Source organism: Bos indicus, chromosome X (assembly GCF_029378745.1).
Source record: "Bos indicus isolate NIAB-ARS_2022 breed Sahiwal x Tharparkar chromosome X, NIAB-ARS_B.indTharparkar_mat_pri_1.0, whole genome shotgun sequence".
In the NCBI taxonomy this organism is placed as follows: Eukaryota; Metazoa; Chordata; class Mammalia; order Artiodactyla; family Bovidae; genus Bos; species Bos indicus.
Genome location: NC_091789.1, coordinates 99,557,979 through 99,579,014, shown reverse-complemented (window position 1 = coordinate 99,579,014; position 21,036 = coordinate 99,557,979). Strand labels below are relative to the sequence as shown.

Here is a 21,036-nt window from a genome sequence, read left to right as displayed (position 1 = left end):
TCTAAGGGTTGAACCATAAAGAAGGCTGAGCACTGAAGAATGGATGCTTTCTAAGTGTAATGCTGGAGAAGACTCTTGAGTGTCCCTTGGACTGCAAGGAGATCAAACCAGTCAATCCTAAAGGAAATCAACCCTGAATATTCATTGGAAGGACTGATGCTGGAGCTGAAGCTCCAATACTTTGGCCCACCTGATGCAAAGAGCTGACTCACTGGAAAAGACCCTGATGCTGGGAAATACTGAAGGCAGGAGGAGAAGGGGACGACAGAGGATGAGATGGTTGGATGGCATCACCAGTTCAATGGACCTGAGTTTGAGCAAACTCCTGGAGATAGTGAAGGACAGGGAAGCCTGGCCTACTGGAGTCCATAGGGTCACAAAGAGTCGGACACAACTGACTGACTGAACAACAGTTATTATTTGGATTAGAACTTTCCATTCTTCCCCATTTATTTATTAATTCATTTATTTAAATGTAACGTGTAAATTTTAATTTTATTCTAGGAACTATAATCCAGTAGTATCATTGTTTACTTTGATGAATGAGCTATCTTTTAGATTCGGCTAGTGATCCTCTTCAGGCTGGTTCCTTTATCCTTTTGACAAGTCTCCATCATTCTTTGAACTTATCTTTATACAACAAAGTAGTCCATGCTTTTTCTGTTATTCCCTGCCCCAACTTCATAATTGGTTGTATTTCCGTGAGCTCTGGCTGAGAGGGTTTTATTGGAGATATAATCTCATATTTATAAGAGGAATGATTTATGTGTGAGGGAAAAATAGGTGAGATAAGAGAGAGAAAGGAGAATTAATGGATTGATATCCTTGAGAAGATGCGAGGGGATAAAGTTTAGTTTCTAAATAAAGGAGCTAGCCTTAGCATAGGAGTCCTGACAGGTTGTCCATAATACTGATAATATGGGCAAAGGCAGAGCATTTGGCCACAAATGCTATTGGGTGAGTAGATGTGGTAATGGGAGCTTATGGAACTTCTCTCCTTGTTGCTTTTTTATTTTCTCAGTTAAATAGAGGCAAGGTCATCTGGGCATGACTTTGGGGAGGGAATGTGTGTTAAAAGTTTGACAATGGAGAAGGTATAAAGTCATTTTTTAGGAGAATAGTAGAATGAAAGGTAGTAAGATTGCCAGACAGCTTCAAGTACCTACTTGAAGTTAATTGTTCTAAAGACTTAATTTCTTTGTTGAGTTTGGTGCTTCTCTTCTTGTAAGCCTTGGTGTTTCTCAGGGGTTTGGTGATTCTTGATTTTCTGTCCTTGTATTTAAGGATCCTGCTCACCTGCCTGATTTGAAAACAGTAGTCTACCTCCCTCTAGTCTCAGCAGAGGAGGAATAAGTTATAGAGGGAGCATATTTTCTTCAGTAGTCACTTGTGGATCTGTCCTTCTGCCCAGGCTATAGCTTGAGTTTGGGGGCAGATTTTATTGCTGCTCAGCACAGCACAACAGGGGTTTGTGGGTGGATAGGACTGCCCAGTTGCTCTTAATTTACCTTCGCATTTAATGAATTGAATTCCTCAAGGCCAGCCTATGCTTCTGGTATCTGTTGAGTAGGTTTGGTGCTTCCCAAATCACTCCTAACTTTGTATTCATTTTCTCCTGTATATGTGTGTTTGAAGCTTTCATTTCTGTAGATTTTGTTTCCGTATAGATGTGATCTACTGGTTTCTATTTCTTTGGAGATTCTCCATCATTTATGATTTGTAGATGGCACTCTTTTAGTTTTTTTAGATGTTATATCTTCATTCTAGTTTATTAAAAATGTAATTACTGTTGCTTTCTAGAGTATTAGAGTGTTAACATGTGTTCATTGTTACCATATTGAATCAGTCTCTTGGAATTTTTTTTATGTGCATGAAAAATATGCATTAACATTTTAAGAGAAAGGTCACTTTCCCTCCTTCAAAAGGTCCCATGCATGCACTTCTACACTCAGTGCGCCCAGTCCTGCAGCAGGTCACTGCTGACCCACCCCCCTGCCGGAGACTCCTGGACACTCACAGGCAAGTCTGGGTCAGTCTCTTGTGGGGTCACTGCTCCTTTCTCCTGGGTCCTGGTGTGCACAAGGTTTTCTTTGTGCCCTCCAAGAGTCTGTTTCTCCAGTCCTGTGTAAGTTCTGGTGGCTCTATGGTGGGGTTAATGGTGACCTCCTCCAAGAGGGCTTATGCCATACCCAGATCTACTGCACCCAGAGCCCCTGCCCCTGCAGACCCGTACCTCCTCAGGAGATACTCAAACACAATTCTGTCTCAGTCTCTGCGGGGTCTCTGGGTCCCGGTGTGCACAAGATATGTTTGAGCACTCTGAGGGTCTCTGATGGGTATGGGGTTTGCTTCTAAACAGGATTTCGCCCCTCCTACCTTCTTGCTCGGGCTTTTCTGCCCTTGGATATGGGATATCTCCTCACAGCCACTCCAGCACCATGCAGTTGCCACTCCAGTGCCATGCAGCCATGTTAGCATATCTGTAGTCATATGCTGTACCACTAAGCTATATCCCCCATGGTAGCATATCTGAGCTGTATATTTGTAAAATTACTCTGGAAATTGTGTTTTTTATTAGCATTTCCTACTTTACTACCGTTTTATCTGTTTTGTAGCTGATCTCTATGGAATCATCATAATTTTCAGCTCCAGTTTCTCAATCAGTGAAATAATATATGTTTCAGTCTTCAGTCAGGTGATTTTAATTCTAGCCATAATATGTTTAAGACCCATAAAGATAGTTACTGAAGATAACAGTGCCTTTCAGATGTTTACTTTATCCCTTGTTATTTAATATGTTTTGTAATCAGTTTCTAAGGCATTCTAAAGAATAAATCTTATAGTTAGGGAGCTGACATTAAGGATCTGCTATGTATCAAGCAGTGTCATTTCATTCAATCTTCATTGTAACTTCATCTATAAAGAAGTTCATTCCATTAAATAAAATGTTTGAGTAAAAATTGATCACTAAAGTTTTGTCTTTGCCTGAAGAGAGAGATTGTGGCTTCCCAGTTATTAGACCATTTATATCAAAATTCTATTTAGCACAATATTGTATTCATGTGAAATTACTTTGCTCTAATTGAAGGGAAATTGGTCTAAACAGTACGTATTTTTGCTGAACATTGTAAAAAAACAAAAAAAAAGTTCCCAAAAGGCACATATTCTTTAGTGTATATTCATAATGTTAAAACTGGTAAATTTAAGGACATTAGTCATTTGGATTGATTTACAGCCACATTATTTAGCCTTTTTTATTTAGCCACATTATTTAACCCATATTTTTGTTCTTTTGTAATGTAAATTAGTTGGAAATAGAGGACTTTGAAGGGATGGGAATCTTTCAGGTTGATCCCATTCTCCAGGAGGGAATCATCCTACAAAATAGGAGCACCACTGACATCTTCGATTTTGGAGGTTAATGAAAAGAGCTGAGAAGCTGGTTATCTGTAGGTTACTGTTATATAAGGTATTTAAGGAAAAGATAAGCTGTTGTTTTGGGGGGATGCAAGAAGTAAAAGTGTTAGTCGCTCAGTCGTGTCAGGCTCTTTTGAGACCCCATGCACTGTAGTCTACCAGGCTTGTCTGTCCATGGAATTTTCCAGGCAAGAATACTGAAGTAAGTTGCCATTCCCTTCTCCAGGGGATCTTCCCGACCCAGGGATCGAACCCGAGGCTCCTGCTTTGCAGACTGATTCTTGATTATCTGAGCCAGTAGGAAATGCACTTAGAAAGTTTATCATACTATGTCTATTATGTTTTCAATTTTTATCTGTTTAACCAGTTTTAAAATACAGTTTTAGCAATTTGAACTTAATACTATTCATTTTAGTACACTGGTTTTTAGTATGAAACTTCCAGTATTTATACCACAAGTTCCCTATTCTTGATTCTTAACTTTGGCTGAGTTTGAAGAATGGCTTTGTGTAATTTTTCAAGGTTACTTGGATATACAGTTTTTAACTCTTTGGCTCTCTGAAACTATGGCTCTCTGAAACTAACCCATGAAATATAACACATGAAATATTACTTGGCTGAATAAAAAAATAGAGTTAACAGCTTTTCTTTATATCTACAAGATATTTTGTTCTGTTGGTTTCTAGTTAATGCTGCAGAAGAGAAGCCTAAAGCTAGTCAAATTTTTGCTTCCTTTTTCCTCCTTAGTGTTTATAGGTGGCATTTGGTATGTGTCTTTTATATGTCTTTGGTATGGATATTTTAAATCCTCATATGAAAATAGCTTTTTAAAAATAACTTTTATTCTTATACTCTTAAAAATACAGAAAAATATAAAGGAAAATTGCCTGTAACCCCACCTCTGAGAAATTAAAACCTTTGAAGTTTTGCACATTTTTTTTCTGTGCATATACATACACAAGCACATTTTTTAGTATTTATTTGATTAGAATTGGATCATAGTAGCTTTTAAAAAGGTTTCTTTTTTTTAAATTGAAGTATATAAGGCATATATTTGGAGAAGGAAATGGCAACCCACTCCAATATTCTTGTCTGGAGAATTCCATGGACAGAGGAGCCTAGTGGGCTACACTCCATGGGGTCACAGAGTTGGACAAAACTGAGTGACTAACACTTTCAAGGCATATATACATTGAAGTAGCCTAATCTTAAATGTGCAGCTTGATGTGTTTTTGCACATGTATTCCTATGTGAAATGCAAATGAAGATATAGAGCACTTCCAGCTCCCTAGAAAGTTCACTGACATTCATCCACATTGTTGCATGTATCAGTAGTTTGTTTCATTTTTTTCTTTTTTGGTATGAATTGTTCAATTGTAGAATATACCCACAATTCAGTTATTCATTCTGTTGAAATACATTAAGATTGGTTCTAGTTTTTGGCTCTTATAAAGGTACTGTGAATGCTCCTCTATGTATTTTCTATAGACACACACACTCATTTCTCTTGTGTATGTACCTAGGAGTGGGATTGCTGGGTCACAAGATAAATGTATGTGTAGCTATACTAAATAATGCCAGACAGTTTTCCATAGTATTAATAGTTGTCCAAAGTGCATTCTCAGCAGCAATGTTTAAAGTTCCAGTTATTTCACATCTGTATCAACAGTATTGCTAGTCCTTTACGTTTTAGCTGTTCTGGTGGATGCGATATGGTATATATCATGGTTTACCTTGCACTTCCCTGATAAGTAATGATATTGAGCATCTTTTCATGTAATTATTAAAGATTCAGATATCTTCTTTTGTGAAGTGTGCCTCATCAAGTCATTTTTTAAAAAATTGTTTGTCGTTTTCTTTAGTCTGCTTTAATCTCAACCAGTTCTTCAGTCTTTGCTTTTCTTGATAGTATTGAAAGTAGAGGCCAGTTTTTTATACAATGCCCATCAATTGGGTTTGATTAATATTTCCTCATGATTAGAGTCAAATCATACATTTTTGACAGGAATACCATGTATGTGGCATTGTATTCTACTCAGGCCACCTTATTAGGAGGCATACTGGTAATGCCAGTATTGATGATATTAACTTCTATTACTTTATTATTTTATTAATTTATTACCTTTATTACTTTATTAAGGCCTGCTAGGTTTTTGCACCATAAAGTTACATTGTTTTACTTTATGAGTAATTTGTAAGGAGATCTTTTGAGGCCATGTAAATATGCCTTTCCTCATCAAAACTTTCACCCATTAGTTTTAGTATCTGTTCATGATATTCTAAGTTCATCATTCCTCCTTATATTAATTAGTTGGCCTTTATGCCTCCTTTATTCACTAATTCATTCATTCAGTCATTTGTTTATGTTAGTATGGAGTCATGTTGTTGTTCAGTTGTTCATTCATGTCCAACTTTTTGTAACACCATGGATTGCAGCACACAAAGCTTCCCTGTCCTTTGTCATCTCCCTGAGCTTGCTCAAACTCATATCCATTGAGGTGGTGATGCCATCCAACCATCTCGTCCTCTGTCACCGTCTTCTCTTCATGCCTTCAGTCTTTACCAGCATCAGCAATTTTTCCATTGAGTCAGCTCTTTGCATCGGGTGGCCAAGGTATTGGACCCTCAACTTCAGCATCAGTCCTTCCAATGAATATTCAGGGTTGATTTCCTTTAGGATCGACTGGATTGATCTCCTTGCTGTCCAAGAAACTCTCAAGAGTCTTCTCTAATTCCACAGTTGAAAAGCATCAATTCTTTGGCACTCAGCCTTCTTTATGCTCCAACTCTCACATCCATACACACTACTGGAAAAACTGTAACTTTGACTATATGGACTTTTGTTGGCAAGTAATGTCTCTGCTTTTTAATACACTATCTAGGTTTGTTGTAGCTTTTCTTCCAAGGAACAAGCATGTTTTACTTTCATGGCTGTAGTCACCATCTGCAGTGATTTTGGAGCCCCAGAAAATAAAGTCTCTCACTGTTTCCACTGTTTCCCTATCTATTTGCCATGAAGTGATAGGACCGGATGCCATGATCTTAGTTTTCTGAATATTGAGTTTTAAGTCAGCTTTTTCCACTGTCCTCTTTTCACCTTCATCAAGAGGCCCTTTAGTTCCTCTTTGTTTTCTGCCATAAGGGTGGTGTCATCATCTGAGGTTATTGCTGTTTTTCTTGGCAATCTTGATTCTAGCTTGTGCTTCATCCAGCCTGACATTTCGCATGATGTACTCTGCATATAAGTAAAATTATCAGGGTGACAATATACAGCCTTAATGTACTCCTTTCCCAATTTTGAACCAGTTCATTGTTCCATGTCCAGTTCTAACTGTTGCTTCTTGACCTGCATACAGGTTTCTCAGGATGCAGGTAAGGTGGTCTGGTATTCCTATATCTTGAAGAATTTTCCACAGTTTCTTGTGATCCACACAGTCAAAGTCTTTAGCCTAGTCAGTGAAGCAGAAGTAGATGTTTTTCTGGAATTCTCTTAGTTTTTCTGTGATCCAATGGATGTTGGCAGTTTGATCTCTGGTTCCTCTGCCTTTTCTAAATCTAGCTTGTACATCTGGAAGTTCTCAGTTCATATACTACTCATGCCTAGCTTGCAAGATTTTGAGCCTAATCTTGCTAGCATGTGAAATGAGTGTAATTGTGTGGTAGTTTGAGCATTCTTTGGTATTGCTCTTCTTAGGTATTGGAATGAAAGTGGACCTTTTTCAGTCCTGTGGCCACTGCTGAGTTTTCCAGATTTGCTGGCATATTGAGTGCAACACTTTTACAGCATAATCTTTTAAGATTTGAAATAGATTAGCTGGAATTCCATCACTTTCACTAGCTTTGTTCATTGCGATGCTTCCTAAGGCCCATTTGACTTTGCATTCTAGGATGTCTGGCTCTAGGTGAGTGATCACACCATCATGCTTATCTGGGTCATTAAGATCTTATTTTTTGTATAATTTTTTTCTGTATTCTTGCCTCCTCTTCTTAATCTCTTCTGCTTGTTAGGTCCATACCATTTCTGTTCTTTAATGTGCCCATCTTGGCATAACATGTTCCCTTGGTATCTCTAATTTTCTTGGCGAGATCTCTGGTCTTTCCCATTCTATTGTTTTCCTCTATTTATTTGCCTTGTTCACTTAGGAAGGCTTACCTATCTCTTTTGCTATTCTTTTGAACTCTGCATTCAACTGAGTATATCTTTCCTTTTCTCCTTTGACTTTTGCTTCTCTTCTTTTCTTAGCTATTTGTAAGGCCTTCTCAGACAACCATTTTGTCTTTTGCATTTCTTTTTTGGAGGATAGTTTTGGTCACCACCTCCTGTACAGTGTTACAAACCTCCATATATAGTTCTTCAGGCAGTCTATCAGATCTAATCCCTTGCATCTATTTGTCACTTCCAGTGTATAATTGCAAGGGATTTGATTTACATCATATCTGAATGGCCTAGTGGTTTTCTGTACTCTCTTCAAGTTACGTCTGAATTTTTCAATAAAGAATTCATGATCTGAGCCAAAGTCAGCTCCCAGCCTTCTTTTGCTGACTGTATAGAGCTGCTCTGTCTTCATCTGCAAAGAATATGATGAAGAAGTTCTCGAACTGTTGCAAAAGTTCTAGGCCCCACAACAGATTTCCCATCTGGGCATCCAGCAAAAGGACTGAGAATCCCCAGGGAATTTGACTTTTGAAAGGCCAGTGGCATTTCATTACAGAACTTCCACAGAACTGGGGAAACAGAGACTCTTTGAGGACACGAGCAAAACCTTGTGCACACTAGGACCCAAGAGAAAGGAGCAGTGACCCCACAAGAGACTGAGCCAGACTTGCCTATGAGTGTTTGGGAGTCTCCAGCAGAGGTGTGGGTTGACAGTGGGTTGCCTTGGGGTCAGGCACACTGACTGCAGCCATCCTGGGAAGGGCAGCATGCTGGCATAAGTTCTTTTTGTGGAGGTCGCCATTACACCTACCTAGTTTGGCCTGGCCAAACTACAGGGAGGGAACACAGCACCATCCATCAGCAGAAATTGGATTAAAGATTTACCAAGTATGGCTTTGCCTACAAGAGCAAGACACATTTTTCCCTACAACCAGTCCCTCTCATTAGGAAGCTTCCACAAGCCTCTTATCCTCATCCATCAGAGGGAAGACAGAATGAAAACCATAATCACAGAAAACTAATCAAACTGATCACATGGACCACAACCTTGTCTAACTCAATAAAACTTAAGAGCCATGCCATGTAAGGCCACCCAAGATGGCTGGGTCATGGTGGAGAGTTCTGACAAAATGTGGCCCACTGGAGAAGGGAATGGCAAACAACTTAAGCATTCGTGCCTTGAGAATCCCATGAACAGTATGACAATGCAAAAAGATATGACACTGAAAGATGAACTCCCCAGGTTGGTAAGATGTCCAATGTGCTACTGGAGAAGAGCGGAGAAATAGCTCCAGAAGGAATGAAGAGACTGAGCCAAAGTGGAAACAAGGCCCAGGTGTGGATGTATCTGGTGGTGAAAGTAAAATCTGATGCTGTAATGAACAGCATTGCATAGGAACCTGGAATGTTAGGTCCATGAATCAAGGTAAATTGGAAGTGGTCAAATAGGAGATAGCAAGAGTGAACATCTACATTTTAGGAATCAGTGAACTAAAATGGACAGGAGAATTTAATTCAGATGACCATTACATCTACTACTGTGGGCCTGAATCCCTTAGAAGATATGAAGTTGTCCTCTTAGTCAACAAAAGAGTCCAAAATGCAGTTCAGTTCAGTTCAGTTGCTCAGTCGTGTCCAATTCTGCAACCCCATGGACTGCAGCACACCAGGCCACCCTGTCTGTCACCAACTCCAGGAGTTTACTCAAACTCATGTCCATTGAGTCGGTGATGCCATCCAACCATCTCATCCTCTGTCATCCCCTTCTCCTCCCCCCTTCAATCTTTCCCAGCATCAGGGTCTTTTCCAACGAGTCAGTTCTTCACATATGGTGGCCAAAGTATTGGAGTTTCAGCTTCAGCATCAGTCCTTCCAATGAACATTCAGGACTGATTTCCTTTAGGATGGACTGGTTGGATCTGCTTGCTGTCCAAGGGCCCCTGAAGAGACTTCTCCAACACCACAGTTCAAAACCATCAATTCTTAGGTGCTCAGCTTTCTTTATAGTTCAACTCTCACATCCATATATGACTACTGGAAAAACCATAGTTTTGCCTATACGGACCTTTGTTGGCAAAGTCATGTCTCTGCTTTTTAATATGCTATCTAGGTCAGTTATTTCTCCATTTCTCCATGGGGCTTTGTTTCCTTTTAGCAAGAAAGGTAATTTAAGGATCAAAATCTGGGTGTTGGGTGTGTTTGATGCTTCTTGGGAGTCGTAGCTCCTAGGATTCCCATTGCACAGATTAAAATGTGTGTGCGCACATGCAGATGTGTGTGTGTGTGTGTGTGTGTGTGTGTATTTCATCCTGATACCTCCAGTCCATTTTAGATTTGACTTTGTTTTCTAGGAAAATTTTTTGCCATATTTCCATAGTATACACCCAATATCTCCACTTGATTGTATAATAGGAATTTCAAATTTAATATGTCCAAAATTAAACACTTTTTTTTGCACTGCCCTCCCACCACCACCTGAAGCCTGTTCTTTCCACAGTTGTCTTCATCTCAGCAAATAGCAACTCAGTCTTTCCTGTTACTCAAGCCATATATCTGTGGTCATCTTTTATTCCTCTCTTCCTCTCATGTCTCACTTCACATCATCAGAAAGTCTTTTGTCTTTTCCCTTGAACTATGCAATCTGAGCACTTGTCACCACCTCCACCATAATTACTGCTGCTGCTGAGTCACTTCAGTCGTGTCTGACTCTGTGCGACCCCATAGACAGCAGCCCACCAGGCTCCCCCGTCCCTGGGATTCTCCAGGCAAGAACACTGGAGTGGGTTGCCATTTCCTTCTCCAATGCATGAAAGTGAAAAGTGAAAGTAAAGTCGCTCAGTCATGTCCGACTCTTAGCGACCCCATGGACTGCATAATGATAACCATGCTAGTCTACTTTCTCTTTCTTGCATCATTTCATTAGACTTCTGATTGTTCTTCCTTGTGCTTTTGTTCTTTTATTACCTTTTCTCATGATAGTAAGCAGAGTGGCCCTTTTAAAAATGTGTGGATCCATCTAACATATATGGATACCAAAATTTTTCCTTTTCTGCATCCTTGCTGAGTTGGCTTAACTTTATGGGGACTCCTCCTCCTAGAATGCCAAATGACTCAGTCTTCTTTTTATCTCCGATATGCATTCTCACTTCTACCATTAAAATAAACAAACAAAAAACAATGTTGGTTGCTCTCTCCAAATAACTATGGGGCTTCCCTGGTGGCTCAGATGTTAAAGAATTTTCCCGCAGTGCAAGAGACCTGGGTTCAGTCCCTGGGTCGATAAGATCCACTGAAGAAGGGACTGGCTACCCACTCCAGTATTCTTGCCTGGAGTATTCCATGGACTTATAGAAAGTTTGGATGGGCTGAGACAAGAGTAGTGCAATTTGCTGGTTGATACAGACTCTTGATAACTCAACTAGCAACAGATACTAAGGGGGAAAATATGAAGTATGTCTCCTTTAAGTTAGCTTCTCTTTGATGAGGCGATCTCTAGGAAGTTGCTGGAATGAAGCCTGAGTAATGTTTTCTTCAGTTCAGTGCTACCTGCCCTATAATTAATGAAATTTCTTCCAGTTTCTATTACTCTTGTCTGTTAATCACTGTGTTGATGGTATGTTTCCATCTTTTTTATTCCTGTTTGTTTAATAGCCTGGGCATCATTATGTGAGTTTATTCATGGAACTATGCTGTGTGTGGATCAGTTATTTCTTAGGGTAAATTTCTTTATTCAGAATCTTGGCTTGGCCAAAAAATGGAATTAGATAAGCAATGACTTTATAGATAAAGGGTTCCATAAAAAATATGGAAATGGGTATCATGCACCTTCCTCACCTGATAATTTTCTTCAATTAAATGAGCAAAATTTCACTGTTAAATAGGTATATACATCATAAAAATAGGTTTGAGCTACTTTATATCTTTAGTTGGGCCTGAATTTGAATTCTTGCTCCTTTAATTATTTATTGTATGATTTTAGGCAAGTTATTTATTTTAGCTTAGGTTCTTTTCATCTTTAAAATGAAGTTTTAAAATGCCTATCTTGCATTTGGAACTTATGTTGAAATGCATAAAAAATAAGATGGATTGATGGATATACATTTGATAATGCAAATATAGTAAAATATTGTAGACTGTGGGTGGTAGATGTATGGGCTTTCACTGAACAATTATCAGGTTTTCTGTATGTTGGAAATTTTTCATACTGTTAGAAAAAATGCCTATTTTGAAGGCTAAAGACTACATGAGATACATGTGAGAAGTGCCTCAGTTCAGTTCAGTTCAGTTCAGTCGCTCTGCCGTGTCCAACTCTTTGTGAACCTGTGAATTGCAGCACGCCAGGCCTCCCTGTCCATCACCATCTACCAGAGTTCACTCAAGCTCACATCCATCGAGTTGGTGATACCATCCAGCCATCTCATCCTCTACTGTCCCCTTTTCCTCCTGCCCACAGTCCCTCCCAGCATCAGTCTTTTCCAATGAGTCAACTCTTCACATGAGGTGGCCAAAGTACTGGAGTTTCAGCTTTAGCATCATTCCTTCCAAAGAACACCCAGGGCTGATCTCCTTCAGAATGGACTGGTTGGATCTCCTTGCAGTCCAAGGGACTCTCAAGAGTCTTCTCCAACACCACAGTTCAAAAGCATCAATTCTTTGGTGCTCAGCTTTCTTCACAGTCCAACTCTCACATCCATACATGACCACTGGAAAAACCATAGCCTTGACTAGACGGACCTTTGTTGGCAAAGTAATGTCTCTGCTTTTGAATATGCTCTCTAGGTTGGTCATAACTTTTCTTCCAAGGAGTAAGCGTCTTTTAATTTCATGGCTGCAATAAATGCTCAATACATAATGGTTGTTTAAAAGTACTTTGTGGGAGAGACATGTTTTATAGTGTCATTAGTACCAAGGAAGTTTATAAAATGTTTTAAAATAATAGTACAATCAGGCAGATTATAAAATGTTTCAAATAACTTTAAATAATTTTTAAAATAAAAACGTTTCCCAGTTTTACTGCTTTCCTTCATTCCAGAATAACTGAATAAGAATCTCTAGAATGTGCTTGAGCTTGGATTTTCTTTCCCTTTTTTAAATTTTTTCTCCTTTTTCCTTCTCTCTGCCTTTTCTTCCCTTAAGATTACAAAGTGCACTCAGGGCCAAGAACCACTGATGGGAGGAGGGCAAGTAATAGTGAAGTAAAAGTCTTATAAAAGAGAGAGAAGGGTTAAGAACTAACAGAAAAGCTTCTGTGGTATGCACAAGACGTCTCTGCTCTTCAGTATTCTTTGGAGTCATTTGTCTATTCATTCATTTTCTTTGTTTTAATTTTTGCCTCCATCAGTTGTAGTCTCAGTTTCCTTATTGGTAAAACAAAAGTAATAGTACCTATGCTTAGAGTTGTCATAAGGGTTGAATTTAGTTAAATAATGAATATAAAGTGCTTCCTTGGTGGCTCAGATGGTAAAGAATCTGCCTGCAATATGGGAGACCAGGGCTCGATCCCTGGGTTGGGAAGATTCCCTGGAGAAAGGAACAGCTATTCTTGACTGGAGAATTCCATGGATAGAGGAGCCTGGCAGGCCTCAGTCCATGGGGTTGCAGAGAGTCGGACATGACTGAGTGACTTTCACTTTAGTGTTTAATAAATACTCAATAAATAGTGATTGTTTTGTTGCTATAATAACAATAAAAACAGTAAAAATGGGAACATTATAATAGTGAAAGATTTTTGAGCAGCTATTCTTATTTCAAGTGTTGGTTAGGCACTGGGGATATTGTGATAAATCTTACAGACACAGTCTCTTCCCACACTGTCATAGGAAATAAAGATCAAGTAACAAGTTCAGGAGAGCATTTTATTTATTTTAATATTTACTTATTTGTTGCGTGGGGTCTTAGTTGTGGCAGGCAGGGTCTTTGTTGCATCATACAGGATCTTTCATTGCAGTGCACAGACTCTCTAGTTGTGGCTCATTGGCTCAGTGGTTGCAGCATGGGGGCTTAGTTGCTTCTTGGAATGTGGGATCTTAGTTCTCTGACCAGGGATTGAACCTGAATCCTCTGCATTGCAAAGCATATGCTTAACCACTGCACCACTAGGGAAGTCCCAAGAGAGCATTGGAAATACAAAAAACCTCGAATAGCCAAAGCAATCTTGAGAAAGAAGAATGGAACTGGAGGAATCAACCTGCCTGACTTCAAGCTCTACCACAAAACCACAGTTATCAAGACAGTATGGTACTGGCACAAAGACAGAAATATAGATCAATGGAACAAAATAGAAAGCCCAGAGATAAACCCACGCACCTATGGACACCTTATCTTTGACAAAGGAGGCAAGAATATACAATGGAGAAAAGACAATTTCTTTAACAAGTGGTGCTGGGAAAACTGGTCACCCACTTGTAAAAGAATGAAACTAGAACACTTTCTAACACCATACACAAAAATAAACTCAAAGTGGATTAACGATCTAAACGTAAGACCAGAAACTATAAAACTCCTAGAGGAGAACATAGGCAAAACACTCTCCGACATAAATCACAGCAGGATCCTCTATGACCCACCTCCCAGAATATCGGAAATAAAAGCAAAAATAAACAAATGGGACCTAATTAAAATTAAAAGCTTCTGCACAACAAAGGAAACCATAAGCAAGGTGAAAAGACAGCCTTCAGAATGGGAGAAAATAATAGCAAGTGAAGCAACTGACAAAGAATTAATCTCAAAAATATATAAGCAACACCTGCAGATCAATTCCAGAAAAACAAATGACCCAATCAAAAAATGGGCCAAAGAACTAAATAGACATTTCTCCAAAGAAGACATACAGATGGCTAACAAACACATGAAAAGATGCTCATCATCACTCATTATCAGAGAAATGCAAATCAAAACCACAATGAGGTACCATTTCACGCCAGTCAGAATGGCTGCGATCCAAAAGTCTACAAGCAATAAATGCTGGACAGGGTGTGGAGAAAAGCGAACCCTCTTACACTGTTGGTGGGAATGCAAACTAGTAGAGCCACTATGGAGAACAGTGTGGATATTCGTTAAAAAACTGGAAATAGAACTGCCATACGACCCAGCAATCCCACTGCTGGGCATACACACTGAAGAAACCAAAATTGAAAGAGACACATGTACCCCAGTGTTCATCACAGCACTGTTTATAATAGCCAGGACATGGAAGCAACCTAGATGTCCATCAGCAGACAAATGGATAAGAAAGCTATGGTACATATACACAATGGAATATTCAGTTCAGTTCAGTTCAGTTGCTCAGTCGTGTCCGACTCTTTGCGACCCCATGAATCGCAGCACGCCAGGCCTCCCTGTCCATCACCAACTCCCAGAGTTCACTCAGACTCACGTCCATCGAGTCAGTGATGCCATCCAACCATCTCATCCTCTGTTGTCCCCTTCTCCTTCTGCCCCCAATCCCTCCCAGCATCAGAGTCTTTTTCCAATGAGAACTTTTCGCATGAGGTGGCCAAAGTACTGGAGTTTCAGCTTTAGCATCATTCCTTCCAAAGAAATCCCAGGGCTGATCTCTTCCAGAATGGACTGGTTGGATCTCCTTGCAGTCCAAGGGACTCTTAAGAGTCTTCTCTAACACCACAGTTCAAAAGCATCAATTCTTCGGCGTTCAGCTTTCTTCAAAAGAATACATTTGAATCAGTTCTGATGAGGTGGATGAAACTGGAGCCTATTATACAGAGTAAAGTAAGCCAGAAAGAAAAACACCAATACAGTATACTAACGCATATATATGGAATTTAGAAAGATGGTCACGATAACACTGTGTGCGAGACAGCAAAAGAGACACAGATGTATAGAACAATCTTTTGGACTCTGTGGGAGAGGGTGAGGTGGGATGATTTGGGAGAATGGCATTGAAACATGTATAATATCATATGTGAAATGAATTGCCAGTCCAGGTTTGATGCATGATACAGGATGCTCAGGGATGGTGCAGTGGGATGACCCAGAGGGATGGGATGAAGAGGGAGGTGGGGGGGGGGTTCAGGATGGGGAACACGTGTACACCCGTGGCGGATTCATGTTGATGTATGGCAAAACCAATACAATATTGTAAAGTAATTAGCCTCCAATTAAAATGAATAAATTTATAGTAAAAAAATAAATGCTATGGTAAACAGGAGAGAATGGTGTTGAAAGGATGTTATTGAACCATGCAAAGATGCAGGGATTCTTCACCTCTGGAGGAGAAGTATTCAATCTGGGGCCAGAGATGAGGCTTAATTGCTTAGAGCTTTTGTGTAATAAGCTTTTATTAAAGTATAAAGGAGATAGAGAAAGCTTCTGACATAGGCATCAGAAGGGGGCAGAAAGAGTACCCCCTTGTTAGTGTTAGCCATGGAGTTTTATACTCCCTTATTAGTTATTACAGTGAATCAAAAGAATATCTGGAGGTTATAAAGACCTCACTAGACCTACTCCCATAATTTACACCTTAAGATAACAGGATTAGCCAGAAAGTTTTTTCCAGATACTTTCCTCAAGCAGGATACATTATTGTTATATAATCCTAAGGAATGTAGAGGGACAAAAAAGTTTGTCCTTTCTTCCTCCTTGAGAACTCCAGACCCCTTTCTCTTTGGGAATTCCTGGACTTCTTATCAACCTGCCTAGGAAAGGACTCTCTCAGTGTGGCCCATGGAATTCAGGCCTAGATTTGCTTCTCATTTTGGCCTTGTCCTCATTCTACAAGTGATAAGAGGTACTTTAGTTATATTGAAATTTGCTAGCTAGTTATCAAGGTCTCAGATATCCAGATATCAAAGGTCTCATTAGGAAAAGGGATTCATATCTGTCTTTGATTTGGATTTGAAGGTAAGGACTGGGGAGAAATGAGAAGAATATACCGTTTTCTACTTTCGCCTTCCCCCATCTAACCTGGTCAATTCATAATGAAGTTTTTTCCCCCTGTATAAATTAGATTGGCTTCTAATTAGAGATTAGATGATTAACTCTTTAATATAATCACTGTTTACATTTCAAAGTATTTGAAAGCAAATATTTTGGCAAAGAGATTTCTTTTTTTTGTATACACAACATTAACAACATCTTGTTTTATCCAACTTTAACAAATGTTTGTATTAAAGAAACTTTAAAAAATTATGAGGAGTCCTAGCAAGATGGAGCAGTGACATGGGGTCCTCATGCTTAAATCTGGAGGTAACATAAACAAAACGTAGTTTCTGTGACAACAATCTGGAATTATATTTTATAACCACTTATAATTATTATTAACAATTATTTTGGTCCTCAGAATCAAAGCTAATAGTTGATTCATCTGCTTTTTTAATTGCCAGCTTCATATCAAGTTCTGTCATAATAATTCTGGGAGTTCAAAATTAATATTTGCAAATAGATGCCTGGCCATTTTTGTAGATGTTTTTCAAATTTAGTAAAATGTTCCATTTTTACTTTTGTCTAAAACAACTATAATGTTGCACACTGAAATAAGAGGGACCAGCCCTGAGATTACCAGATTTCAGGGTTGATAAATCTGTATAAAGTTCTTATTACCAAAGCAAGATGAATATAGTTAAGCTTGCTTAAGACGAAGTGTGTATTCTTCTAGATCATTTTATAAGCTTATGCATATATGCAATTTTAATGTAACCATAATGTATATAAATCTTTTTCCACTTATAACATCTTACATGTTTTAGCACATTTTAAAGGGCTGCATAAAGCCTTTAGTATGGATGTACCATTATTTATTTTTGTTGTTGTTCAGTTGCTCAGTTGTGTCTGACTCTTTGAAACCCCATGGACTGCAGCATGCCAGGCTTCCCTGTCCTTCACCATCTCCCAGAGCTTGCTCAAACTCATGTCCATTGAGTTGATGATGCCATCCAACCTTCTCATCCTCTGTCATCTCCTTCTCCTCTTGCCTTCAATCTTTCCCAGCATCAACGTCTTTTCTAATGAATCAGCTCTTCGCATCAGGTGGCCATATATTGGAACTTTAGCTTCAACATCACCCCTTCCAATGAATATTCAGAGTTCATTTCCTTTAAGATTAACTGATTTGATCTCTTTGCTGTCTAAGGGACTCTCACGTCTTCTTCAGCACCACAGTTCAAAAGCATCAGTTCTTCAGTTCTCAGCCTTCTTTATGGTCCAGCTCTCATATCCATACATGACTACTGGAAAAACCATAGCTTTGACTATATGAACCTTTGTTGGCAAACACATGTCTCTGCTTTTTAATACACTGTCTATATTTGTCATAGCTTGTCTTCCAAGGAGCAAGCGTCTTTTAATTTCATGGCTGTAGTCACGATCCACAGTGATTTTGGAGCTCAAGAAAATAAAGTATGTCACTGTTTCCATTGCTTCCCCATCTACTTTCCATGAAGTGATGGAACTGGATGCCATGATCCTAGTTTTTTGAATGCTGGGTTTTAAGCCAGCTTTTTCCACTCTCCTCTTTCACCTTCATCAGGAGGCTCTTTAGTTCCTCTTTGCTTTCTGCCATAAGGGTGGTATCATCATCTGAGGTTATTGATATTTCTCCCTGAAATCTCGATTCCAGCTTGTGATTCATTCAGCCTGGCGTTTCACATGATGTACTCTGCATATAAGTAAAATTAGCAGGGTGACAATATACAGCCTTAATGTACTCCTTTCCCAATTTTTGAACCAGTCCATTGTTCCATGTCGTTCTAACTGTTGCTTCTTGACCTACATACAGGTTTCTCAGGATGCAGGTAAGGTGGTCTGGTATTCCTATATCTTGAAGAATTTTCCACAGTTTCTTGTGATCCACACAGTCAGTCAAAGGGTTTAGCGTAGTCAATGAAGCAGAAGTAGATATTTTTCTGGAATTCTCTTAGTTTTTCTATGATCCAACAGATGTTGGCAGTTTGATCTCTGGTTCCTCTGCCTTTTCTAAATCCAGCTTGTACATCTGGAAGTTCTTAGCTCATGTACTGCTGACGCCTAGCTTGCTGGATTTTGAGCCTAATGTGTGTAATTGTGTGGTAGTTTGAACATTCTTTGGCATTGCCCTTCTTTGGTATTGGAATGAAAGTGGACCTTTTTCAGTCCTGTGGCCACTGCTGACTTTTCCAAATTTTCTGGCATATTGAGTGCAACACTTTTACAGCATCATCTTTTAGAATTCCATTACCTCCACTATCTTTGTTGGCAGTGATGCTTCCTAAGGCCCACTTGACTTCACACTCCAGGATGTCTGGCTCTAGGTGAGTGATCACACCACTGTGGTTATCCTGCTTTATCCATCATACATTATTTATTTAATGGAGCAGGTAAAATAAACATGTGTCTATTTTTTTTCTTTTTCTTTTTTGCTGTTTGTAATTATATTCCATGTTGTGAAGAACATCCTTATAGCTAAATCTTTGTTTGAACTCTTGATTTATTTCCTGATTTTACTATAATTTACTCAGACAAAAGGACCAGGGTAGTATAAAACTTTTGAATATTATTTTACAAGCTTAAAACCACTGTATGACAAACATTTGATTATCATTTGGCAGTGCCTAGCAATATATGACTAGAATTTTTACATGTTGCAGATTCTAATGTTAAGGTTAGAATTAGAATTATTTACAACTCTTTTGATTCTGTGTTGTCTATAAACTCTGTGGAAAAATATGGAATTATATAAAATGGGATGCTTTTATATCTTCTTTTCCCCCAAAATTACTCAGATTAATAGGATGTGTAGTAAGATATTGTCAAATTTACAGTTTATTGGATTCAGCCTTCTCAGTAAGTACCTACATGATAATATATTGCTATAAGCCTCACCTAAATATTTTTGTTAAAATAAAATATTGTACAATATTGGGTTAAAATCAGTGTTTTTTTGAGTAGCTAACTTTTGTGCATTTGAAGCAGTTCTACTTTTCCATTCTGATATAATTCTTTGTTGTCAGCTGAAAGTGAAAGAAGAAACTTGAACTTGTTAATTTGATTTCATATCTTGGTTTACAGAACACATCTTAAAATCAGTAGAAGAATTAACAAAATGTAATACATTTTTTTTCCATTGAGCACACTTGATATTCTCGTGTGCTTATATTCAGTTATGGCATTTCTTTAAGTTTGTTCCTTTTATAGGAAGAGTATTTATCAATAGGGTTTCCCTGGTGGCTCACGTTGTAAATAATCTGCCTGAAATACAGGAGACCCAGGTTCAATCCCTGAGTCAGGAAGATCCCCTGAAGAAGGGAATGGCTACTCACTCCAGTATTCTTGCATAGAGAATTCCATGGACAGAGGAGCCTGGCTGGCTGTAGCCCTTGGGGTTGCAAAGAGTCAGACACAACTGAGTGACTCACATACAGTTTTTTTTTTTAATTTAAATTTATTTATTTTAATTGGAGGCTATTTTTTTATTATTTCCTTGGGTTAATTTTCTAGAAATGAAATTGCTAGACATTTTAAAAACTTGGATAATTTAATTGTTGAATTACCCGTCAGAAAGGTCTAACCAGTTGACAGTCCCATAAATCCTAGTGGTTTATGAAAATGCCTATTTTCTATACACTTAGTATTTGCTATCCTTTGAAAGTTTTGAATTATACAATGTAAATAGTAACATAAAAGCAATAAAATGGGAAAAAAATAACCAAAAATGCTATTTTCTTAACATGGTGATTATAATATTTATTATAAATAGTCCAGGGAGATGAAGGAATATAAGTAGAGTCACCAGATATGGAAAAGCTCGACTCATTCACAGGAGCTAGAGTTCGGTGTGACTTCAAGGGGAGAAGAACTAGAGAATTAGGCAGGGACCAGTTCATTAAGGACTTAATTTGTCATCCAAAGGGACTTAACCTTATAGAAGATGAGGTGCCATCATTAGAGAATTTGAACTAGGTAGATAAGTGATTGATTTTGATACATTTGCATTTTAAAGTCACTCTGCTGTCACCAGTGGCAGTACATTGATTGGATTAGATAAATGTTTAAAATTATTTTCCAACAGAGTTGAAACTTGCATTTGTAAAGGGCTTAAACTTTTCTCCTAGAAGCCAGTATTGCAGCTGTTGGATACCAACACCTCAAAGGGATTGTTGGCAGTAGTTTAGTGAAGAGAGAACAAGAGAGAGAGAGACCATACAACATGTTAAACCTTGAATCACTGATTTATCTGTTTCTGGAGTGATAGCAATTCATTAGTAGTTTTACTATTAGGACTGGAAGCCATTGAAAGATAACAAACAAAAGTATATGAAACAATGCTATCTTTTTTATGAAAAAGTCTTGGTGAATATCAGTACTGCTGCATTTTGTTTTTCTTTTTCTGGTAGTAACATCAATAGTAGGATTGATATAGACATTCAGTAATGTAGACATTCTATCTGGTTTATGTGGTAACCAAAATATGAAATGTAACAGACGTGTTTTCTGCAATAATAGCAAATTGCACCTTCAACTGGAAGTTTGCT

At 38.5% G+C, this 21,036-nt stretch overlaps 1 protein-coding gene across 5 annotated transcripts in view; it reads left to right on the top strand.

Moving 5' to 3' along the window:
• The window catches only part of WNK3 (WNK lysine deficient protein kinase 3), a 190,520-nt gene that overhangs the window by 104,595 nt on the left and 64,889 nt on the right, over positions 1–21,036 (top strand). The gene's annotated exons all lie outside the window — the stretch shown is intronic.